At 39.0% G+C, this 26,454-nt stretch overlaps 1 protein-coding gene across 1 annotated transcript in view; it reads left to right on the top strand.

Moving 5' to 3' along the window:
• The window catches only part of ELF1 (E74 like ETS transcription factor 1), a 104,742-nt gene that overhangs the window by 342 nt on the left and 77,946 nt on the right, over nt 1–26,454 (top strand). The window lies entirely within an intron of this gene.

Raw genomic sequence — 26,454 nt, 5'->3', positions numbered from 1 at the left:
AACGCGCCTTAGAGTAGTGGTTAGTGACGCCGTGATCTGGGCTGCAGCTTTGGGAGCCACGAGTGCTGCGCCGGGCGGGCTGGCGGAGCGAGTGCGCTCAGGGTCCCTCTGCTCCCGCTGGAGGCTGGCGGGGAAGGAGTTTCGCTTTCCCCGAGGCCGCCCTCCCGGCCCCCGGCCGTCCCTTTCCAAACGCTCGGGAGGTGATGATTAACTCCGGCCTCGCCTTATCTGCCCCCAGCGCCCCCCTCGGGCCCACAGCCTCCTCCCCGGCCGCCCCCTCCGGACGGCCCCCAGCGAAGCAGGGCGTGTTGCCCCCTGCTCTGGGCGCCCGGGAGCCCGCGCCCGGCTCGTAGCCCTGGTTATCTCGGCCGGGTGTTGACTAGAAACACCCCCGCCCCCGACCCAAAGCAGCCCCCGGGTGGGGTGGGGTGGGGTGGGGGGGGCGCCGAGGGCGGGCCGGAGATCCCGGGTGCCCGCGGGCGCGCTCTCCGGACCACGCAGCTGCCCGCGGCCGCGTGTCCACCCGGGGCTCCCGCGGCGCCCGAGCCCCGCCCCGAGGCCGGCCTGCGAGGTCATCCCGACTTGGCATCGGGGGCGCCGGCCGTAGTTCACAAAAAGTACCCCAGACTCCGCAGCCACAGACTTGAGTGCTTTTGCTCGGGAAGGCCTCTGGGGAAGGGCACCCCCCCCACCCCCCAACACACGCGCGCGCGCGCGCACACACACACACACGTACACACACACGCACACACGCTGTGGAGAAGAAAAACAGCGCTAGGATGAGATGTCTTTAAAGAAGAAATGTGACTTTCCAAAAGGGTCTAACGTTTGGAGCGCCGCGCATAGAAAATCCTGGGGTGGAGGTGGGGCTTGGAAGCGAGAAAATTGGCCGGAGACTGGGGAGGGGATGTTATAACAGAGTTTCACTGTATTTTTAAATATAGAAGCCCTGTGTTTATTACAAAGAAGGGGCAGCTGTGTCAGCAGCATGTGAGCTGTAAATGAAACAAAAGCGTTATCTTAAATGCAAGCTGAAATTAGAAAATGGGGTGAGCTATAATGTTTAGTGTATTGGGCCTCTGGGAACAAATGAAGAAGGAAAAAGTGGCTCTTGTGGATGGGTTTCTGGTCAGTGCCGTTACGAAGAACAGAAGCTTTAGTTGTTAGTATGTGCCTTCCCAGATTATGTTTGATAGTTTTAACTGCTCAGTGAGTTTCGAAATATGTTAATGTGATCAGTATGATTAAGGATCAATTATTTTCACATTGTAAATAAGTTTTCACAACTAAAAATGTTTTAGATCATCTTCATTAATTCAGATATTTGAATGTTTACATCAAGCATCATCAGATACTTTTGAAAGTTAACTGATGTTCAGGTTCTTCATGTTAGGAGGTTGTGGAGAGACTACTGAATGGAATTATATTTTGGCCCCGTTGATTAGCTGTATGAGCTTGTGTAGATCTTCCACCTCTGTGCTCTGGGTTTAGAGCCATACATTCTTGATAATACATATCACTCACAAACTTTGGAGTTGCAAGAATTGTTGAGCAATTCTTGTGTCGGTAACAAGAGTGGAAAAGTTTCATTTAAGTAGAAGATTGTGTCATTGTTCAGAAAGCATTTACTAAAGAATTAGGCCTGAATTTGTAAGGAAGGAAAGATCCTTCTGCCTTAGTTGCCTCCAGAGAGAGCTTCAGTTTTGACCTTGCGTTTTGTCATGACTTGGTATCAAATTGTGCTAAAATGGATGTGATTTTCAACTGAGCGGCCGATGCAATTGCCAATAGCTTTATACGTACTTGAGGGTATGCTGAGAGGAGTAGTTTGGTGACAGTATCTCTGTCCAAGACATAGACTTATATATCTGTTGTGTACCAGGCAGAAATGGCTAGGGCAGCATCTGAGCTGCAGAATGGCTTCAGGAGCACATAGATGAGAAGTCAGTTCTACTCAAAGAAGAGGACTAGAGACCAGACAGGAGGGGAGAGTGTTTGCCCTGGACCTTGAAGACGGGGTTGGATTTCTCCTGCTGGGGAATGTGTATCATAACGCTCAGGTGGGGGGAGCAAGTGTGAGGCTGGCAAGTAGTCTGGTTGGGTGGGAGCACAGTGCCTGGAGGGAGAGCCATGGGGATCAAGTTGGGATGGTAAAAAGGGAATTGTAACTTGATAAATTTTGACTAGGTAACAAGTTGTTTTAAGGGAGTGGCATTTACGTCACTAGAGTTTTTAAAACATTTTTTGTCTCTTTGAAAAAACTAAATATAGCATAATATGTGAAAAATTCCTGTTTTTTTTTCAAATGAGTCAGACAATATAGAAACATGTATTTTGTGCCCATGGGTTTTATGTTTAGCAATTAGATGTTGATTTTTAGCTAATGGAATGGAGAAAATCAGTAAATAAGAATTACATTTAAAAAGAGTGAAACCTAGGTTTAGGTTATGAGAATGATCTGCGACTATATTCTTACTGGATTGCTTTATTGAAAATGACATTAATATTCTAAGACAGCGCTGCAGGTTGCTGTCAGTGAAGCATACACCTTAAATTGGTCAGGACTAAGTGGTAAACTTGTAAGGATTCATTTGTACGCTTGTGCCTTGTTTCCAGAACACCATTGGTAGTCATGTTTTACGTGTTCTCTCTTGAGGTACAAAATGAAGTGGTGCTAAATGAGTGGTGTGGCTTCACCAAATAGTCTCTTTACTATTTGTTACTTTTAGGTGCAGTTAGAAGATGTAGGACAGTTCAGTCAGTGTTTGTGTAGATGAACACCTGTAGGTGAAGAAATATAAGAGATGAAAAAATGATGACGGCATTTTAAAATCCAAAGACCTTACCATGGTCTCTGAGCCCAACATTGTCTGGCCACACTTACCTCCCCAACACCGTCTTCGCCCTCCTTTGCCTCTTCATTGTACTTGAGTCACACTGGCTGCTTCCTTTTTGTTCCTTGAATGTGCCAAACTTGTCCTTTTCTCAGTTTTATTTCTTGCTGTCTCCACTGCCTGCAATAGTCCCCCTCCAGCTCTGCACATCTCACTCCTGTCGACGTTACCTTATCAGAGAGGCCTTTCTGTCTACCTCACTAGAGACCCCCTTTTCTGGTTACTGTCTGATTACATTATGCTGTTTTCTTTTCTTTTTTCTTATTATCTGAAATAAGTGTGTTTATTCCTGTTTATTTCATGCCTAATTCCACTAGAATGTAAGTTCCATGAGGATAGGGTTATTGTATAGTGATATCACTCTTATTCTATAAGTGTCAAACAATAATGAAGAAGTTGGTGCCCTCATACATTGCTTGTGCAAATGTAAAATGGTGTCGCCACTTTGGGAAACTGTTTGGCAGTTCCCTCAAAATGTTAAACATAGAGTTACCGCATGACCAAGTAATTCCACTCCTAGGTATATACCCAAGAGAATTTAAAATATGTCCGCACAAAAACTTGTACACAAATGTTTATAGCAGCATTATTCACAAGCAGAAGGTGGAAACAACCATAATGTCCATCAGCTGACGAATGAACGAAGAGAATGTGGTGTATCCCAGTCAAATGTTATTTGGAAATAAAATGGATGAAGTACTGATATATACCAAAACATGGATCAATCTCAAGAATATTATGCTAAACAAAAGAAGCCAAGTTCAAAAGACCGCTTTTTGTGTGATTCCATTTATATGAAATGCTCAGAGTAGACAAATCTGTAAAGAGGATCGATTCTGATTGCCTAAGATGGCGGGGGTGGGGGTGGGGCACAGGGGATGGGAAATGATCACTAATGTAAGTACAAGGTTTCTTTTTAGGGTGATTAAAATGTCCTAAAATTACATTATGATGATGGTTGCACAACCCTGTAAATACACTGAAAAATGTTGAATTCTACTCTTAGTGTGGGTGAGCTTCATGGTATGTAAATTATATCTCAGCAAAACTATTAAGAAAGATGGAGGCAATTAAAAGATACAGAATATTTTGTCTACATTTTACATTTATCATTTGGCTATTAAATATTTGAAAATAATAATGGAATGATTTAACACTGCAACTCTAGTTCCTAGATAGTCCAGGAATGCAGCAGGAGCTCAGTAAATAGCAGACAAAGGAGGTTAAAGTATACAGATAATTATGATAACAGTAGTGCACAGTGTGATAAATGCTCAGAGGAGAGTAAGCCAAGGGTTACACGGGTTTGAAGGTCTCTAAACCCATGTCTGCGTTTGTGTGAAGGGAAGGGGGAAAGGCCTCTAGGAGGCAGCATTTGAGATTGGCTTGCAAGGTTGGTTAGGCTTTTCTGATTTGGTGGGAGGCAAGGCAGTAAGAAGGAAGCAAACTGGAGCAGATGTCCTTAAACAGTCTTGAGCACATTTTGGCTGGACTGAGAGTACAAGTAATGTAGGAATGGACTGTTAGTAGTAGTATAGTAGTAGTATAGTGTTACGATTACAAAACTAGGCCCGGCTCTGTAGCGTCAGTGCTGGCACATCTCCTCTGATGTCTTTTTATCATCCCTCCAACCCCTAGTGTGCTTCTGATGGCTCATACTTGGGAAGAGTTGTATCCCTCACCGGCAGAGAGCTGAAAGTACCTGGGGCTTATCCCCCTTCCCCTAATAGCTCTCAACCCACGACTGTCCAGCCAGGAAAATATCTTTGGAGCAGGGACTTTGACTGCCCCGCCCTGTATCATCAACACTTGGAGCAGTGCTTGGAACTCGGTGAGCGTTCAGAAAATATTTGAATGAATGAATGAAAACCAGGAAGTTGCAAGGTGTATTCAAAGTGGAGTCTATTTCATAGATCCCCTTGACCCTTGCAGAGCACTTAGGAGATTTTGGAAGGTTCTGATTGTGAAGGTCCTTGGAATAAGGAGTTTACTTAGTTATAAGAAGGAATTTCTGGTAATATAATGTGTTCTAATGAAATTAATTTGGCAGTAGTGTGCAGGGTGAACTGGGGGAGGGAAGGATTGTATCTGTGTTGTCCACATTGACCAAGGTTGGGGTCTTCTGCAGTATAGTAATAATCTATAGCTCTTCTTGGCTTTAGTATCTCCCTAAAGAGGGTGGTGGCAACAGAATATAAAGGATTAGATTAGAAGAGGTACATTGAAGGAAAAATTTAAGATGTCAGGAAGTAAATACTCCTCAAAGAAATAGGGAAGTTACGAAGCATAGATTCTTTTTTTTTTTTGGAAAGGACAATTTTTGCAGCTGTTGATCAGACAGTAAGTTATCATTGCCCGTGTGTGTGTGTGTGTGTGTGTGTGTGTGTCTTTTTGAACACTGAAACTGTACATTGAATTCAGACAAAATTAAGACTGCGAGACTGCCACCCTGTGGACAATATAACTTAGAACTAAAATCCTCAAAAATTATAGTAAAACTTATTCATTTGAAATTTACTGTTACAGAAGTGATTATGGTTCTTCCACATTGGTATATGTGGTTATGCTCATTAAATAGAAAGTTGAAATTAGCTTATTTTCTGGACTTTTTCTGGGGCTTTTAAATAAATGGAATTTAAATGAAATCAATAGCTTTAAAATATTGCAGAGAAATTCAAGAATGCCTTTTAGATGGCATACTTCTTTCATATCAAAGAGTGTGTTTTTTAAAACATTGTGGCATGTATGCCTGTTGTAAAATGTTATTTTTTCTTTTATTTTTTTAATCCTATTTTATACATATGTCCTTGAGAGTTATATTTCTTGACAAGTAGTGAAAGCATACCCCATCATTTTTTCCCCCTAAGTGAAAGTGGTTTTCCCTTCCCATGTATGTGCAGTTGGATTTTATTGTTAGAAATTCCCCATGCTTTGATGAATTGCCTTCATTGTATTTATGTAAATAACTTGAATCTTATTATAGGTTATTTATTTAGAAGGGCAGTCTGCTCACAAATTAAACTGGTAAACTAGTTTGAATCAAATTGAAATGGTGGTGGTGAAAAAATTGTTTACTCTTTGCAACTCAGGAAATGGTTCTATCTAGAACTCTGCAACATAAAACTTTCCCAGCAGATGAGCTGCTTACAGCCTGATGTTGTAAATGGCTTACACGCTTGTTTTCTCCCTGAGGTGTCTGGAGGGGTGGCGTAGTCATTTAGCACTGGAATTTTGTGTTAGCAGTAAAGCAGAAGTGGGCAGAAGCCTCATTCTGAGGTCCCAGTCATGCATCCTTTCTGACTGTGATATCCAGGCTGAGGAAGAGGATGAATGACATATCTGTTGAACCCCTCCCTCTTCACTTTAGGGACCTTACATTTTGGTCATGGAGAGAATTTCAAATATAACGTTAATGATTTTAAATTTCAAATATTTCTCAGTTATTTTTCTCAAAAGTGTAGCATGAGAAACATGATAATATACATTCAATGTTTGGTTTTATTTAACCTTTTCAAAGTAAATAGATGATATTTTGAATGACTTTTCTGAACTATTTTTGCTACATTTTTATCTTATATTCTGCAGTTGATGTATACTGTATAATTTTAAGTGAGGTAGACTATCAATAGTGAAAATGCAAATGTTTATCTAGGTCCGCAAGGTACATTACCATATAAAAAACAGTATTATTTAGATATTGTTGAAGGAAAGTAACTTTCAAAATACTTCATGGTTTATTTGCTCCTTATCTTAAGTATTGGGACAAAGAGCCAATAAAACTGAGATATATTTCTGTTTTCTAACCATCTTTAATGGCTTCATTATCATATAGTTTTTAAAACTGTAAATGACATCGAACTTATATAAAGAAAACTTTAATTTAATATTTAGGCTACACTTAAGAAATTTGGTTATCATGTGGTATCTGCCTTTTTATGCTAGAACGGTGATTGTTTTAGAATTAATGTTAAATCAGGGAAGCTGAGATGAAGCAAGAGAGTAGCACAGACATATATACTACCAACTGTAAAATAGATAGCTAGTGGGAAGTTGTTGTATAACAAAGGGAGTCCAACTGGAGGATGGAAGATGCCTTAGAGGACTGGGATGGGGAGGGTGGGGGGGACTCGAGGGAGGGTGGGGGGAGTTGAGGGAGGGAGGGAATACGGGGATATGTGTATAAAAACAGATGATTGAACTTGGTGTACCCCCCCACCCAAAAAAAAAAAGAAACTGCCAAAAAAAAAAAGAAAAGAAAATTTTAATTTAATATTTAGCCTACACTTAAGAAACTTGCTTATCATGTGGTATCTGCCTTTTTATGCTAGAACGGTGATTGTTTTAGGATTAATGTTAGTTAGCATTCCCTTTTATTTTTTACACATGGATTCATTTTCATAACTGTAAGTATAAAACATTTTGTTCTTTGAAAAATAATTACAGCATAGATGACTTGAATTTTGATAAAGCAATAACAACTGTTTCATAAGTTTTGCGTGTCTGTTGTATGTTTACAAATCTTAATAGGTCTTTTATCTTTGAATGCAAACTATTCACTATTAAATAAATACCTTTGATTTGAAACTTTTTTTTTTTTGCTTTATTTTAGATCTTTGGGGAGGTACTTAGCTAAGTGACTTCTAGATCCAGAGAGTCTTCAAGATAGTCTTAAATCTTTACTTGCAGTTTAATCTTTTAACTCAGTTGAAGTTTCTTTTCAATTCAAAATCCCAAGACCAGGATATATTTCTGATTTAGGATGTGTTGATATATTGCTTTGTGTGAAGCTCTTTATCTGTTTCCAGGTTTTATTAAACACTTAATTCAAGTTTTCAAGGTTGTAATGGGATTTCATTTGCCCCAGCTTTCCTAACATCTGTGTTTATCACTGATACCCTCCTATGCCAAGGGACCCAGTGACCCTATTACCTGGGAAGGATGGAGCCCTGCCACTCAGTCATCCCCTGAGTAGGGCAGGCACTGACTCAGTTACAGGGCTGAAGTAGAAAGGAAGAGTATGACAGAAAGGTACTGTCCCAGCATACAGGTGGCAGATACGGGGGAGGGGAAGCATCCTGACTCAAGGCTGAAGACAGGCTTAAGGAATTCAAAACTTGATGCAGGTAGCTGGCCTCAGGAGATGTCAGATATGAGTGGGAATGCCTTTCTGTTGTTCATTCTCCTTGTTTTCTTTTGCCATTTCACATGAACCACAGTTTTATTGTCCCTTAAATCCTGGTTTGAAAGACTATTTCTTCTTTTCTGTTTTCCATACCTTTTGGAATTGTCTTTTGCTAGTTCATGGAGCATATTTTAAGAGGGCTTTTTATCACGTTTGTCGGAAAAAGAAAGCACATAAAGTTTATATAAAAGCAGATCTGCCACCTCACACTCATTAGGATAGCTACTATCAAAACCCAAAAAAACAAATAACAAGAGTTGGTGAGGATGTGGGGAAATTGGAGTCCTTGTGTACTGTTCATGGGAATATAAAATGGTACAGCCACTTATGGAAAACATTAGAAATAGAATTACCAAATGATCTAGTAATTCTATTTCTAGCTATATGCCCCAGAGAATTAAAAGCAGGCTCAAAGAGATATTGTACACCCATGTTCTTAGCAGCATCATTCACAATATTGAGAAAGTGGAAGTAACCCAAGTGTCCATAAATGGATAAATGAATAGCGGCATACACTTGCAATGGAATTTTTTTTTTTTTTTTGGCTGTGTTGGGTCTTCGTTTCTGCGCACAGGCTTTCTCTAGTTGCGGCGAGTGGGTGCTACTCTTGGTTGCAGTGCACAGGCTTCTCATTGCAGTGGCTTCTTTTGTTGCATAGCATCGACTCTAAGCTCGCAGGTTTCAATAGTTGTGGTGCGTGGGCTCAGTAGTTGTGGATTGCAGGCTCTAGAGCTCAGGCTCAGTAGTTGTAGTGCATGGGCTTAGTTGCTCTGAGTCATGTAGGATCTTCCTGGACCAGGAATCCGTGTCTCCTGTGTCTCCTGCATTGGCAGGCAGAGTCTTAATCTCTGTGCCACCAGGGAAGTCCACAGTAGGATATTTTTCAGCTTTAAAGGGGAGGGAAATTCTGATACATGCTTACGACATGGATGAATCTTCCCTGGTGCTGCAGTGGTTGAGACTCTGCGCTCCCTCTGCAGGGGGTCTGGGTTCCATCCCCGGTCAGGGAACTAGATCCCACATGTATTCTGCAACTAAGAGTTCGAATGTTGCAACTGAGGAGCTGGCGAGCCTCACTTAAGGAGCCTACCTGCTGCAACTAAAATGCGGCACAACCAAATAAATAAATAAATATTTTATAACATACAAATAAAATAAGCCAGTCACAGAAAGACAAATACTGCATGATTCCACTTACATGTGGTACCTAGAGTAGTCAGAATCATAGAGATGGCAGTAGAATGTTGATTGCCAGAGGCTGGGAGGAGGGGGAATGGGGAGTTGTTTAATGGATACAGAGTTTCAGTTTTGCAAGATAAAATGAATTCTGGAGATTGGTTGCAAAACAGTATGAATGCACTTATTATTACTGAACTGTATACTTCAATGGTTAATTTTACTATAAATTTCTTTAAAAGGCAAGTTTGAGTTTGTATTTGGATATGCAAATTGTAAGAGAGTTAAAAGCATCTGTAATGAGATTGAAGTTATTGATTCAGTCAATATTCAGGTACTTGGGATATAACAACAAAAAAGCAGACAAGGTCCTCATGAAGTTTACATCTTAGCGAAAAAGACAGACATTGAACAGGTAAAAAGTGTGTTTGCATGTTACATGCATAACAAGGAGACAACTAACAGAGTAGGTGGGAAGGAGCTGCATTGAAAGGCTTCGCTAAGGAAATGGGAAGTGGAACATTGAAGTGGGATTTGAAGACTAGGTAAGCATTGGCTATGAGAAAGAGAGGAATGGAAAGTGGTGGGAGGCTGAGGGAGTAGCATTATGCAAATACCCGAAAGCAGGAATGAAAGAGTATGCTTTGGGAAATGGAAGAAGGCCCTGAGGACTTTTATGTAGTGAAATGTGATAGGAGATGAGGATGGCAAGTATCAGATCATATAAGGCATTGTAGGTCATGTTAAGGATTTAGAGTTTTACCTTAAACAGAGTGGGGAGACATTGCTGTGTTTCAAGCTAGGGAGTATGGAGGTGAAATGGAGTGGAAGTAAGCGGAAAAAATGTCTTTTCCTACAGTGTGCCCTTTAAATATAAATTACCTACTTAATTTGGTGCTTGAATGCCAGAAGAAAAAGTGGTTCAATTATATATATTCAGATGATATATTGGTTGCCAGTGTGGTCCATTAATGTGGTAAAATGTACTTAAAGGGTGATTTTAAGGGAATTGTCAAGGGTAACTGAGCAGAGGTGGTTTGCACCTTTATAATCTGGCTTGGTAGCTGAAATCCTAGAAATGGATGTTTGCTCGGGAAGCATCTGGAGTGAGAAGACGCTTTTCAATGGAACCTTTTGGACATCCAGTGTTCAGTCATGAGGCAGAGGAGGTGGGGCAGAGAAGACTGAGGAACAGCATGGGGGAAAAGCAGGAGAGAGATTTATTAGTCTAACAAAACAGGTTCTGAAAGTGTTAATTGGGTTTAGCCCTGTGTGGTTGTTGACTTTAGTTAGAACAGATTTAGTGGCATAGTAGGGGCAGGATTAGATTAGATAGACTAGAATGAGTCAAAGAATGAGTGGGAAATGAAGAAATGAAGTATAGACAAATCTTTGAGAAATGTTGGCTGTGAAGGGAGTGAGAAAGGATGGTAGAAAGGAGTGAGGTGTATGTGACAGTTGGGGTGTCAAATGATAGAGGTTTTTTTGTTTTTTTAAAGAAAAGCTTGAATTAAAATAAAAATCCTCTTTAGATCTGTGAAATATTTGAAAAATATATTACACACTTTGCTGATTCCCTAAGTAGAATCTACTGAATACAAATGTGATCCCACTGACTTAATCTAGATGTGGCATTGTGGGACTGTGACTGTGTACACACAGGTGCAGTCAAGCCTGCCTGGTGAGGTACAAAGGTCTGTTTGTCACTATACTAATTTCTGGTCATCTGGGAAGTAAGAAATGGAAAATCCTGGGTTCACTTAAGACCTATACTAATTTGAATCTTCAGTGTAGGACCCAGAAGTGTGTGTGTGTGTGTCTTTAGATGATTCTTATGTGTCTGTTCTATGGACTGGTTTTGGAGAATTGTTCCAAGAATGTTCTACTCTGAAGTCTTCTGAATGCTTTTTTTTTTTTTTTTTAATATTTATTTATTTAGGCTGCACCAGGTCTTAGTTACGGCACACAGAATCTTAGTTGCGGCATGCAGGATTTTGTTTTCATTTGCGGTGTGCAGACTCTTAGTTGAGGCATCTAGTGCCCTTAACAAGGGATGGAACCTGGGCCCCCTGCATTGAGAGTGGGGAGTTTTACCCACCAGAGCACCAGAGAAGTCCCTGAATGCTTTTTAACAGCTCGTGATGATTAAATGAGATATGTATGCCAAGCACTTAGCAAGGAAAGATTTTCATAATTTTGTCTACCTGTATAATTGGAGTAGTGGTAAAGGTTTTTTGTTTTTTAAGATGAAACTAAAAAAACTTGATCTTTTTTCTGGTTTGAAGGGTGATTCCCTGCAAGTCCTTCTCTAGCCACCTTTTATACTTCTTCCCTCCTCCCTGCCCTGTGAGGGCCTTGGCACCTCCTCCTATTGCCTTGCCTTTGTTTGCTCCTGCAGCTTCCTCTGCCCATAGTATTGTGCCCCAGCCTCTTTTACATGACTGCCACCTTGTCATTCAGGTATCAGAGCAGCTGTCACAGTTTCTGATTGGCCTTCCCTTATCTAAAGTAAGTTTTCTTGGTCACCATTTATGTCACTTTGTTGATTTTCTTCGTATGTGGGCAGGGACTGTGTCCGAATTGTTTACTTGAGTCCTCAGGTAAACTGATTATATCCTGAGTCTACAAAAGAGCACCAGGCACATAGAAGCTACTTAAATACCAAATAACACAGACAAATAATACAAATCGTAAAAATTTTACTAACCAGCATAAGTACTGTTAGCTTTCAGTTGATCATTACTTCAGATATTGAAATGTGGACCCTATGTGTATAAATGTCCATTGAGCAGTGATACATACTGTTTTCTAACTTGCATATTTCATATAAATATATTGTGAAGATTTTTTTTATTGGTACACTATTTTATGTAGATAATCATTCTTAACAGCTGAATAATATGGTATGTACCATATAATGAGATACAGTTTCTGTTAACATCTAATTTATGTAACAGTTTGTTTCCAATTTTTTACTATTTTGAACAGTGGTACTAAATTTCTCAGTATCTTGGTATACCTTATTTGTTTTGCTAGAATAAATTACTGGGACTGAAAAGATACATAAAAGTTGTAAACCTTTGGTTGTAATGGTTGTAAACCTTCTGAAATGATACTCTTTTGTACTCTCATGAATAGTGTATAAGACCATTTATTTCCCCTGTACCCTCTAATCATTTTAACTCTTTGCTAATAGGTGAAAAATGGTGTTGTTTCTCTGCTCCCAGGTTGTGAGAATCTACAACTTTGAACATCTCTTCTGTTTGGCCACATTTGTGAAGTGCCTCTTCATGCTCAATGCCTGTTTTTCTAATAGAGTGTTTGATGCAATTAATAATAGTTTTTTCTTTCCTCCACATTTTATTATGAAAGTTTTTAAACATGCAGCAAAGCTAAAGTTTTATAAAAAACACTCATATACCCACCATCTAGATTTTACCATTAATATTTTATAATATTTGCTTTACCACACTTTTATCCTGTATCTTCTAAATTGCAGGCATTAGTACATTTCCATCTAAATACTTTAGCATGCTTATCACTGACTATAGTTTCAATATGTGTTTACTTTTTTCCTTTTGAGGTAGAATTTGTGTAAAATTAAATCCATGAATCTTTTTTAAACATTTCAACTTAAAACATAATTGGATGTTCATTGGTCAGCCTTTGAAGAGTACAAGGCTGTTTGTTTTCTTTGAGAATGAGCCCACAGCTGTATTGCCATATTGGTTTTTTGTTTGAATTTTTATTATTGGCTGTGTTGGGTCTTTGTTGCTGTGCGCGGACTTTCTCTAGTTGTGGTGAGCGGGGGCTACTCTTTATTGCGGTGCGCAGGCTTCTCATTGCTGTGGCTTCTCTTGCTGCGGAGCACGGGCCGTAGATAGAATGTGTGGGCTTCAGTAGTTGTGGCACATGGGCTTAGTTTCTCCTTGGCATGTGGGATCTACCCAGACCAGGGATCAAACCCGTGTACCCTACATTGGCAAGCAGATTCTTAACCACTGCCCACCAGAGAAGTCCTTTCCATATTGTACTGTCTTTCCTGCATACCCACAGTATATTGCCTAAGAATTCTAGTTGGGCTTTTAAATGGAGCAAGGACTTTATTTTTTGTAAAGCATTTGTTGAGTTTTCAACAAATGTATTTGCGTGGGTAAGCCAAACCTAGGACTAGGTTTTGTTTATTTTTTCTTATTTTTTTTTTTTAAATTTGTCATACGTTCCCCCTGTTTTATCTTTTGCCTTACCTTTGATTATGGTGCTTTTACATTTTTATGTAGCCAAATGTCATTCTTTTCCTCATCTTTTTTTCCTGCTGTTTGTGTCATACAGCAAGGAAAGACATTCCTTACTGAATAGTATATAAATGCTTACATTTTTTTCTGGTCCTTTTTTTTTTTTTTACATTTAAATCTAATTGGAATAATGTGATACAGGTTTGTTTTTTTTTAATGATTAGCATCGGTTTGAAATTGTTAGCTTATACTGTCTCATGAACACTTCCCTTTTGTGGGTTTTTTTTCCCTAGACAAAATAGAATTTAATGTTTTTGTTAATGCCATTTTTATTATAACCTAAGTTTGTGTGTAGTATCAGATTTCTTTTTTGGTAGCATCAAATGTCATTTTTAAAAAATTTATTTCATTGAAGTATGGTTGATTTACAGTGTTGTGTTAATTTCTGCTGTACAGCAAAGTGACTCAGTGACACATACATACATTCTTGTTATATGTTCTTTTCCATTATGGTTATTCCAGGATATTGAATATTGTTCCCTGTGCTATCCGTAGGACCTTGTTGTTTATCCTTTCTGTATATAGTATTTTGGAGCCCAAGTGCCACAACTACTGAAGCCCGAGCACCTAGACCTGGTGCCCTGCAACAAGAGAAGCCACTGCAACGAGAAGCCCATGCACCACAACGAAGAGTAGCCCCCACTCGCCACAACTAGAGAAAGCCCTCGCACAGCAACCAACACAGCCAAAAATAAACAAATAAATAAATAAAATGTTTCAAAATATATGTTTATATATAGTAGTTTGTATCAGATCTCTTTTTAAACAATATCCTATTTTATTTACTCTATTCCTACATTTAGCTACTTGAGATAATTTATTGTCTGGGAAAGTACATCCCTTTTTGCTTTTTTTTTTTGTTTTAAAGATTTCCTCACTTTTCTTATATATTGTTTCTTTCTTGAAAGATGGGGAGAAAGGATGGTGGGGAAACAGCAGCAAGAGTAAAGGCAGAGAGATCAGTAAATCCTGGGGACTTGTTTCTCTAACTTGTAATTGTCTGATTTTTTAATCTGTGTAGCAGGTTACACATGCTTATTTTAGTATTGTTAAATTTGGGAGATATCTGTTAAGGTGGTTCAAACTGAATTCTAAAGTCCAAAATATTTATGAGGTTTTAAAAGTTTGAGTTGTTATAGAAAGGGCATAGGATTCTAGGGTGAGAATGGTTTTAAATCCCTGCTTTAAATGAGCAAGTCATTATTTTTGAGCAACTGTATGTATCACCTATGCTATTATTTTTCATGATTCTGTGGGTGGGCTGGCTGCTTCTTCAGAGCTGACGCAACCAGGGCTGGATACATTTTGTAGGGTGGCTTCACTCACGTGGCTGGGACCTCTTTGTGTGGCTCTCATACTCCCATGGTGGCAGAAGAGATCCTAGCAGCAAGAGAGGGTAAGTCCCTGTGTGCCTAAACTTTTCAAGCCTCTGCTTGTGTTTTATTTATTATTAATCCATTGGCCAAAGCAAATCACTCACCCAGTTCTTCATTTAAGGGATGGAGAGTAGATTCTGTCTCTTAATGGCAGAAGTCATGTTTCACACAGAGAAGTTTGAACAAATTAGTACTTATTACTGCAGCAATTTAGCACGGGAGGTAAAGGCATTGGCTACCAGGATATCTAACAGAAAAGGCAGTGAGAACAGGCTGTGCAAGACCTGAGGGGAGGAATACTTGATGTGTTCATGGGATGGCAGGGAGAGGTCAGTGTGACTAGAAGAGAGGGAGCAAGTGGGAAGTAGGAAGAGATACAATCACAGAGGCTGGGGCAGGGTACGATCTTACAGTCCTTATAGACAGTTATGAAGACTTTTTTTTCTGAAAAGAGCCACTGTAGGAGGGTTTTGAAGCTGGAGAGTGATACTATCTGACGTATCTTTTAAAATGGATTACTTCTAAATGCTGCTTTGATAGTAGATTGTAGGGAGAGAAGCAGTAATCAGAAATAATCCGCTTAAAAAGATACGTCAGGCTGCTTGGACTACCACAGTGATGCAGGTAAGAGATAACAGTAACAGAGAAGTTGATTGGTGATAGGTTTCTATATATGTTTTGAAGACTGAACCAGAAGGATTTCCGGACAGATTGGATGTAGGTATATGACAGTCAAGAAAGAGCCAAGGACTTCCTAGGTGGTGCAGTGGTTAAGAATCTGCCTGCCAGTGCAGGGGACATGGGTTTGAGCCCTGCTCTGGGAAGATTCCACATGCCTCGGAGCAGCTAAGCCGTGCACCACAACTATTGAGCCTGTGCTCTAGAGCCGGTGTACCGCAACAAGAGAAGCCACTACAGTGAGGAGCCCGAGCACTTAAAAAAATTCAAATTTCATTTGTACCAGTGCTGTGGTTTCAAGTATGGAGTAAGAGCAGCAGAGCAGTTTGTCTATAGCTAAAATGTGTCCTTTGCGACGATAGTAAATTATGAGTTCAAAAAAGTCATTAATTGTTCATCTGAATGGTTCATGTTGTGAAACATGAATGAATAAAGCCTGTAGTCTAAATATTTTATTTGAATATTCCTTTTTACTGAAATGTTTACCAGCTTGTTTCTAATTTGAGTAGTTTATTGACAGAAGGCTGTGTAAGTAAAAGTCTGAAAGGGACAGAAGACCAAAAGTTGAAAGAAAGGGCCACTGATTATCCATTAGGATCCATTAGGATAATCAGTCCTAATCTATTGGGAGTCTCCTTCTTTGTTCTCTCTGTCTCTAATTTTATTTGTAGACTGTTAACATAATGAGATGTTCAGGTGTAAGCACTGCGACTAATCCAGAAGCTGTTCTCTCTTAACAAATGCAGAGCTTTGCTGCTATGGGCTTGACCATTAAACAGGGCTGCCAGACTCAGCCTGACCAACCTATTCATAGGAATTGGACTGTTCAGGAAAGTAAGAAAGGGGCCTTGCTTTTTGTGTAGTTTAGACTTGCAGAAATGGCCTGGGAATGGCATGGGTTGTGTGGAAGAGAAAAAAGCAGATTTATTTTTGAGCCAGTATTTAGTTGAACCTCCAAATGTTTTCATTCAGCAAATATTTATTAAACACTGTTGTGGGTCCGGAATGCTATCCGGCTGAAATAAGTGACCAATGAGACATGTAAATAAATGATGAAAAAACAAAAAGCAGTGTCTTCACCAGATATTCTAGCAGAGTAGGCAGGAGGAATTATAAAGGAAATGGGTTTACGTTTAAGTCCTCCAAATCTGGAGTACTTTACGTATTGTAGCAGTGCATAAATGTATGTATGAGTGGATAAACAGTATGATTCGTTTATCTATTAGATCACTTACAAAATACTGTTGGAGCACAAAGGAGGAAGTGACCAGTTCTTCCTTTCAATAGCGGAAGAGAGAAGGGTTTTGCAGGAGATTCTGGGTGGGGAAGGCCAGCAAATACAGAGTGAGAAAGAATGACATGCCCTGAATTAATAAATTCAGCAAGGCAGGATTATAGGGTGTACATTTGGAGGTAGCATGGTCACAGGTGAGGCTATAATATGGGAGACCAAAGTCAAGATAAAAAAATATTTTGTATTGGAATTTATTCTTTGGGTGCTGGTAGGCCACTGAAGTTTTTTTTAACTTTGGGTCTTGCCGTGCAACTTGTGGGATCCTTGTTCCTTGACCAAGGATTGAACCTGGGGCCCCAGCAGTAAGAGCGCCAAGTCCTAACCATTGGACCACCAGGAAATTCCCAGAAAGACCTCATTCTTGAATTGGGAAGTCAAATGTTGATAGAATTTTTAAAGTTATAAATGCATATACTGAAAGTGGGCACAGCTAATAAGTCTTATAATTTATGGTAGAATCTGTTTTATCCCTTTCAGGTAACATACATGATCTTAGTGTAGGTAAGACCTATACTAGGTAATCAAACTTACACCAGGGTAATCAAAATACGCATAATGGCCTTGGTTTTTTGTTTTTGTTTTTTTTTTTTTTATTGGCTGTGTTGGGTCTTCACTGCTGCACGTGGGTTTTCTCTAGTTGCAGAGAGCGGGGGCTACTCTTTGTTGTGGTGTGCGGGCTCCTCGTTGCGGTGGCTTCTCTTGTTGCGGAGCACAGGCTCTAGGCATGTGGGCTTCAGTAGTTATGGCACATGGGCTCAGTAGTTGTGGCTCCCAGGCTCTAAAGTGCAGGCTGAATAGTTGTGGCACACGGGCTTAGTTGCTCCATGGCATGTGGGATCTTCCTGGAGCAGGGCTCGAACCTGTGTCCCCTGCATTGGCAGGCAGATTCTCAACCACTACGCCACCTAGGAAGCCCCGGCCTTGGTTTATTTTTGAAAGAGAAAGAAATGTATTTTTGCTTTATGAAATTATTGCTAACCTTTTTCTTAAAGATTCTGGCATTTAACTTATTTTGAAATGATTTTGGGATCATGAAAGAACTGCATTAATAGTACAGAGAATTCCTGTATATTTTTCATCCATCTTCCAGTAATGTTAACATCTTATATAGTCACAGTACAGTGATCAAAACTAAGAAATTAACATTGGTAGAATACCAATTAATTAAACTATAGTAGTATTTTTATAGTTTTTCCGCTAATACCCTTTTTCTACTCAGGATACACACATTGCACTTAGTTGTTATATCTCCTTTCAAATCTGTGATGTTTTCTTGTCCTTTTTTGACTTTGACACTTTGAAGAGTACTGGTCAGGTATTTTGTAGAATGTCCCTCAATTTGATTTTGTCTGATATTTTCTAAAGATTATGGGCTGGAGTAATGAGTTTTGGGGCTGAGTTAAAAACAATGTTTGTTTTATTTTTTAACTTATCATAAAGTAAAATCGATTTTTTTTTTTGCTGTACAATTCTGTGAACTTTAATACAAGTTTATGTAGCCACCACCATATTCACGATATAGAACAGTGCCATCACCTTCATGCTCTGTCTCTATAGTCAGTCACACCCTCCCTCCAGTCCATCCCCTACAACCCCTGATCTGTTCTTCATCTTTACAGTTTTGTCTCTTGGAAAATGTGGTGTAAATGGAATCATATAGTATGTAACCTTTTGAGACTGGCTTCTTCTTTTACTCAGAATAATGCTTTTGAGTCATCCAAGTTGTATTTATCAATAGTTAATTTCATTATTTCATTTTATTGCTGAGTATGGGTGTACTATTAGTATGTTTGTTTATTTCCCCTTTTTGGATAGGTATTTGAGGACACATTATGTGTCCTGAGACTATAATAAGCAATTTAAGTTAATTTTTTCGTGGATTTTCATGGCTAGTTGCTAATGTTAGTTTCTTCATTTCTCTATTTTGACCAGCAGTGTAATTAAGAGAAATTGAAGTTCTTGTTTCATTAACATATCCTAAAATTCCCCTACTTTTCTGTTTATATTTGGTTCTTCTTTTTATTAAAGAGCAAACATAATAGCAAGGTATTTTTTTTTCATATTGCTGGGTTTTAATCTTCTGGGCTAAACATTCTGTGATTAAAGCCTACAGCAAAAAGTCAAGCCAGGTAAGTCATTGGTCCACAAGCAATGATGAATTTATATTGAGTGCATTTATTTATAAGAAAGCCATAATACTTAGCTTTTTTATTAATCTCCTTGTGAGTAGGGTCTTTAATTTGTTTTATAGATAAATAGTAAATATCAAATAAAAATAGATGTAGCCTAAATCAGCCTAGTTTAAAATAGGAGGCTTGACCTCTATCATAGTGTCTTTTTTTTTAGATGTATTTTATTATTTATTTATTATTTATTTATTTTTGGCTGCATCAGGTCTTCATTGCTGCGCATGGGCTTTCTGTAGTTGTGGTGAGCAGGGGCTACTCTTCGTTGCAGTGCGCAGGTTTCTTATTGCAGTGGGTTCTCCTGTTGTGGAGCACGGGCTTTAGATGCACAGCCTTCAGTAGTTGTGGCGCAGGGGCTTAGTTGCTCCACAGCATGTGGGATCTTCCCAGACCAGGGACTGAACCCGTGTCCCCTGCATTGGCATGTAGATTGTTAACCACTGCACCACCAGGGAAGTCCCTCTGTCATAATGTCTTAAATTTTACTAATGGCAAAAGATAGTTGTCTTTTTTTTTTTTTAAGAGCATGGAGTTTCGGTGTATTTTAAAATGAACTTTTTTGAACTTGTGTTAAGTCTATTTGCTTAAATATTCTACAGCCATGAGATTAAAAAAATGTTTCTAGCATGTTAGTATAGGTTTTCTTTGTTAAAAAAAACCTTTTATTAGTAAAGTGTATTAAGTATAATTGAATTTTTGGAGGACTTTATAAAGTTTCCAGGTTGTTCTGAATGTCAGATAATTTTACGTATTACTCTCAATAAACTGTATAAAAATTTGATGAGGAACTTCTCTTTTAAATGTGGCCTTAATGTGATTTTTGTTTTCAGTTCCTCAAACACTGTTCAGAGGCATTGGAAAAGCCATGTAATAATAAAATGTCAGAACTAAAATAGATCTTCAAAATTACCAGATTTCTAGACTCTCCCAATATTTTACAAAATAAGGAAACTGAAATCCCATTGGTGTGAAGTAGCTAGTTCACAGTCACGGTTGTAGAAACTGCGTGATACAGTTCCTGCCCTCAAGTGGGTAACTGGTGTGTGACTGTAGACAGAGAGTTGTACAGAAGTAACTGCAATACAAAATGGAATGTTCTGGGGACTAGGAAAGGCACTGCTTTTCTTAAACAACAGTCTGTCACCCCAAAAATCTTTTCTTGACCCCTTCACAAGAAAATTATGTTCTGTCTTTAGTTTCTCATCCCTCATTTTCCCCTAAACTCTTATCTAATCAGATGTTTTGCTTGTTTCTTTTTCATCTTTACCACATCATGAAACTTCTTCTTTCAAAATCAGCAGTGATGTCCATGTTGCTAAATCAACTGTCACATTCCTCTCAGACCTCTTCTTCTTTGATCTGTCACCAGCACTTGGCACAGTTACTCATTCCTTCCTCCTGGAACTACTTCTCAACTTTCAGGATAATACCACTTTTGCCTTATTTTCCCGCTGCATTTCTGGGTACTCCTTTTCAGCCTTCTTTGCTAATTCCGCCTCATCTTTCCTACCTCTAAATAGTAGAGTGTCCGAAGAGTCTGTCACTGATACCTTTTAGATCTGTAGCTTTAGTATCATATATATATTAATGACTCCGAAATGTATATACCTAGCCCAGACCTCTACCCGGGGCTTCAGGACTGTGTATTCAGCTCCAGGACAGTAATACCCATTTGACATCTTTACTTGGATAGCCAATGAGCATCTCAACTTAATGTGTTCAGTAACTCCTGATCTCCCCCTACCCCAAACCATCACCATCTGTGTTCACCTTAATGTGTTCAGTAACTCTTAATATCCCCTTAAACCAAACCCAACACAGTTTTGGCAACTGCAGTCTTCCAGTTGCCAAAAATTGAGTATTGAAGCCTTCCCCCCCCACACCCACTTGCTGTTGACTTAGAAATCTTGTTGGATATTCCTCAAAAACATACCCATAATTTAATCATATCTTCCTCTTTTGCCTCCTTTGTCTAAGTCATTAGCATCTTTTCTGAGTTATTAAAGTGCATATTTGCTAAATGAATGAGTGTCTAAGAGTACCTCAGATCTGGTACTAACTTGACATTGGTCAAGTCACTTCTCTCTGTAGACCTTCCTTTCTCTATTTATTTACTTATTTGGCTGTGTCGGGTCTTCATTGTGGCATGCAGGATCTTTCATTGCGATGCTTGATCTTCTCTAGTTATGGTATGCAAGCTCAGTAGTTACGGTGTGTGGGCTTAGTTGCCCCATGGCTTGTGGGATCTTAGTTCCCCTACCAGGGATCGAACCTGTGTCCCTTGCATTGGAAGGCACATTCTTAACCACTGGAACACCAAGGAAGTCCCTTCTTTCCCTATTTTCAAATGAGACTAGATTGTATCAGTGTTTTAGATTTTCTTAAAGCACTGAAGACTTGAATGTAGTGTCAGGTTTCCTTGATTTTTATAAGAATTCAGCTACCTAACAGAAAAGTTTAAAAACCACTGGACTGTATAGAGGATCTCTAAGTTTGCTTTCAGCCTTGTGGTCAGTTCTTGTGATAATAATTATAAGTGGGGCAACAGAGAGGAGCCTTCATGTAGCAAAGGCACCTGAACTGAGACTATGAAGGATGGATGAGTAGGCAGAGATAAGGGAAAGGGTAGGAAATAGGGTAAGTGCTTTCCAAGCCCAGAGAAGGCAAACAAATAGGAATGCTGCAATCCAGAATGTTTCAGTGAGGCTGGAGTGTGTGTGTGTGTGTGTGTGTGTGTGTGTGTGTGTGTGTGTGTGTGTGTGGCGGTGGGTGGGGAGAGAGAAAAACAGACCCAAGATAGACAGCGGGGAGAGGTGGAGTGGGAGAGATAGGGCTGGAAACAGGTGAATTGAAGTCAGATTGCGAAAACTTTGAACTCTGTGGTAAGTAATCCAGCTTTTTGCCTCTAGGGAATCAAAGTTTGTTTTCCAGCCATGAGTGATCATCACATCACTCACAGAGTTGTTCTTTAGGAGGATTTCTCTGTTAGCGGTGCAACATGAATTGGAAGTGGGCAGTTGGTGGTAGAGAAAGGGACAGTTAGGATGTTGATACTATTTTTCTATGATATTTTGCTTTTACCTGAAGAATAGCAAAGGAGGGGCTGAAGTTTCACTCTAATCTCAGTATAAAAAATAGATGAGTTCATCTCCAGAACGTTTGCTGAGTAGTGAGGCGATACTCTTTCTGAGCGGCTGCTGTGTGAAGAGCACTAATAGGGCTGCATAGCAGCAGAGTGGTGGTTCTCATAAGCCTGGGCTCTACCCACACCACTGAATCTATTTCTAGGAGTAGGCGTGTGACTTCAGAAAGCTTCTTTAGGTAATTTGGAGGTGCATCCCTGGTTACAATCCACTGAAGTAAAAAATATATTGTCTTTAAAATTGAATTTTAAGTAGCAAGAGATGCACTTTTGTGGTGACATGAAACTTGAGACTGCAGTTACCATGTTACCTGGGAGCATCATAAAAAATATAATTGTACAATCAAGTCTTGGTTATTTTTGACAAGAAAGGAAAGTCTAACACCCAAAATAACACCTGCAATAGAATCTTGTAATATAGTTACAAGAATTCAACTATATCAAATCATGGGTCAAATCAAACAATCTAGGTGTCCATTAATGGATGAAGGGATAAAGTAGATGTGGTATATATATACAGTGGGATACTACTTAGCCATTAAAAAGAATGAAATCTTGCCATTCCTGACAACATGGTTGGACCTTTAGGGTATTACACCAAGTGAAATTAGCCAGAAAGACAAATACCATATGATTTCACTTATATGTGGAATCTAAAAACCAAACAGATGAACAAACGAAACAAAACCAAGCTCATAGATATGGAGAACAAATTGATGGTTGTCAGAGGGGAAAGGGGTTAGGGGGTAAATGAAATGGGTAAAGGAGGTCAAGAAATACAAACTTCCAGTTATAAAATAATTAAGTCATGATGATATGATGTACAGCATGATGACTATAATCACTAATACTGTATTGCATATTTGAAAGTTGCTAAGAGAGTAAATCTTAAAAGTTCTCACTACAAGAAAAAAATTCTAACTTCGTATGGTGACGGAGGGTAACTAGACTTATCGTGATCATTTTGTAGTGTGTACAACATCGAATCATTACGTTGTACACCTGAAACTACAAAGTTTTATGTCAATTATACATAAAGTTTTATGTCAATTATACAAAGTTTTATGTCAATTATAACCTCAGTTTGAAAAAACAAAATTCATGGGTGAAATCATGTCTGTTAAAAATTTTTGCAATGTATAGTTAAAATCCTGATATGCTACAGTTTCTCTTCAATGAACTGTTTTAGAAAAGTCATTCATTGTGGTCTCTGAGTTTCTGCTATGTGTTGCACCCTGTCTTACTGGTGGCAATATACGAGGGTGAGTCAAAAATTATCCATATTCTGGCTGTAGGAATTATGTTAATTAACTTTTAGAAAAGACAAATACATCATTTTTTGACATAATCTCCTTGCTTTTCAATACACTTTGTCCATCTGTCAACAAGCTTTCGTATTCCCTAATTTAAAAATGTTTTAGGCTGAGCTGTGAGCCATGAATCCACTGCTGTCTTCTCTTCTTCATCAGAAGTGAATCTTTGTCCTTGTAGGGCTGCTGCTTTCAGGGGACCAAACAGGTGAAAGTCCGATGCAGCAAGATCGGGACTATAGGGAGGATGCTTTAACACCTCAAAATGAAGTTTTTACAGAGTGTGGACAGTGTGGGCTGAAGTGTGTGGAGGTGCACACCCTCAGACAACAAAAAACGAATCACTTCACGCTGCTCTTCTTTAGTGCAAATCGCAAGTGGGACATCCATTTTTGCTCACACTGCAGTTACAAATGAACTGATGTAATGCGTTCACGCCTGCACAGCAGTGACTGGGGAGACAGTAGCCTTGAACGGAAAGCTCTGAGAAGACAGTGTAGCCAACAGAAGTTTTAATGTAACCGGAGTGCTGATAATTTTTGACTCACCCTTGAAGAAATGAGCAAAGCCAGACAAAGCTGTGCCCCCCTTCTGCCTTTGGTATGCCTCTGAAAGCACACAGACACTTGACCAAGAGGATGTTCTTAATGATGAGTCTAGTAATCTGAAGGGGAAACGGGAAGGGGGGCCTTGGTTTAAGAGATCTAGTGATAGGTAATAGACAATTAACCACGTTTTTTTTACATTTAAGCTCACATATGGAAATGCTACACATTGCTCAGAACCTGGGACTTTGCTTTGAGGGGTGTTAACATGGACAGGATTAATGCTGTCCCACTGAAAGATTTGTAACACTGAATCTCAGTCTTTAAATTTTTATTTCTATATTTAAGTAGTAGAGAAGAGTGATTTTAGTCCTTTATCATTTTAATGGTTTGATCTTTTCTTCTTCCAGCTCTGTTTTTTTTTTTTTTTTTTTTTTTCTTCTTCTTCCAGCTCTGAATGGAAGCATGTTAGCTGCTGATGCAGAAAGATTCAGACCATGCCTTTTTTAGCCCAGGTTTCCTAGATATGAAACTGTTCTGTATTTTCATGTACTAGAAGTTCTCAAATTTGAGTTCAAGGAGAAGAGGTAAAAATAAAAGGGAAGAAGAGAGTGCTTGCTTACACAGTAAATTCTTTTCATAAATTCTATTTTAAACAAAGAAATAAACAGCCTTAACTTTAGTTGGTATTTAATAAATCCATTCAGTTGAAATCTTTCTCAGCTAATAGTTCAAATATAAATGCTGGCAACTGCCCCAGGTAGGACAGCTGTATATTATGATATATACTGACTTTGATATATGTCTAATTTTAGAAGTAAACGTACCTACAGTATGTACAGGTACATTATATTTCCATCACATGTCTAAGATGCCACATTTTATTTACATACACATTTAGAGATCTAAAGTTTGTTATCCTGAAGTATTTGATACTGGTTGCTTCTACTGTGAAGCATAATAATAACAGCTAATGTTTATGAAGTGTTTACTAAGCGCCTGGTACTGTATTACACATGAACTGGATTTCTTTTTCAAGTGAGATTTATTGAGCTAGAGTTTATATACAGTACAATTTGCCCTATTTAGTTATTCAGTTCTGTGATTTTTGACGTGTACAGGTCTTAAAACCAATACCACAATCACCATATAGGATATTTCCATCACCCCAAACAGTTCCCTTGTTCTCCTTTGTAGTCAACCTGCTCCTCTCATTCCCAAACCCTGGCAACCACTGATATGATTTCTGTCTTTTTTTGTTTTGCCTTTTCCAGAATGTCATATAATTGGAATCATACAGTATGTATTTTGAGTTTGGCTTATTTCATTTAGCCAAATGCTTTTAGATTCATCCATGTTGTATTATCTGTCAGAAGTGTAGAAGTTCATACCTTTTTGTTGCTGATAGCATTCCATCATATGGAATGGCACAACGTGTTTATCTGTTTACCAGTTGGTGGACGTTTGCGTTTCCAGTATTTGGTGATAGTGAATGAAACTGCTGTAAGTATTTATGTAGGTTTTTTTTTTAATAGATACGTATTTTCATTTATCTTGGGTAGATATCTAGGAGTGGGACAGCAGTGCAGCTGTCCATGTGATACATTCCACATGATAAGTGCACGTTTAACTTTATGAGAAATTGCTACAGTGTTTTCCGAATAGGCATTCCCACCCAGTGTGTGAGAGTTGTAATTGTTCCATATCCTCACCAGCCCTTGGTGGTAGTGTTTTTAGTCTCCTCTAATGGTGTGTAGTGGTATTCTGACTTTAATTTGCTTTTCTCTGTTGAGTAATGATGTTGAGATCTTCTCTGTGCTTATTTACCATCTGTATCTCTTCTTTGGTGAAGTATCTGTTCAAATAGTTTATCATTTTAAAAATTGGCTTGTTTTCTTATTTTTGAGTTGTGAAAGTTCTTTATGTATTCCAAATAGTAGTGTATGAACTGACTTTAATTCTCATGATAATTCTTTGAGGTGGATACCTTTAGCCTAAATTACAGATAAGGAAGTAATTTCCCAGGATTACACACCTGGGATTTGAACCCAACCTCTGCTGAACTGTTTGCCAGTTTTCGTTTTTGTTTTTTTTTGGTGGAGATTGATTTTGAGGGGCTGTGAATAGAACCAGGATCCAATCCCTGCAGGTGGTAAAATAATGCTTATAGAGACACCCCTGAGCAAAGGGGCAATATATTACAGTAGCAACTCTGGATTACCTCTTTGGGAACAGCTGTTTGTTTCTGTTGAAGAGGGGTAATTATTTTTACTTTACCTCTCTTACTTCACTTCTACATACATACTGGTGGCCCAGAGTGCTTCTTTTAAATTACAGTCCAAATAATCTGCCATTATTAAGTAATGAGGTACTTTG

Source organism: Hippopotamus amphibius, chromosome 14 (assembly GCF_030028045.1).
Source record: "Hippopotamus amphibius kiboko isolate mHipAmp2 chromosome 14, mHipAmp2.hap2, whole genome shotgun sequence".
NCBI lineage: Eukaryota > Metazoa > Chordata > Mammalia > Artiodactyla > Hippopotamidae > Hippopotamus > Hippopotamus amphibius.
The sequence above is the reverse complement of the archived record's forward strand: the minus strand, read 5'-3'. Positions and strand labels throughout refer to the sequence as shown.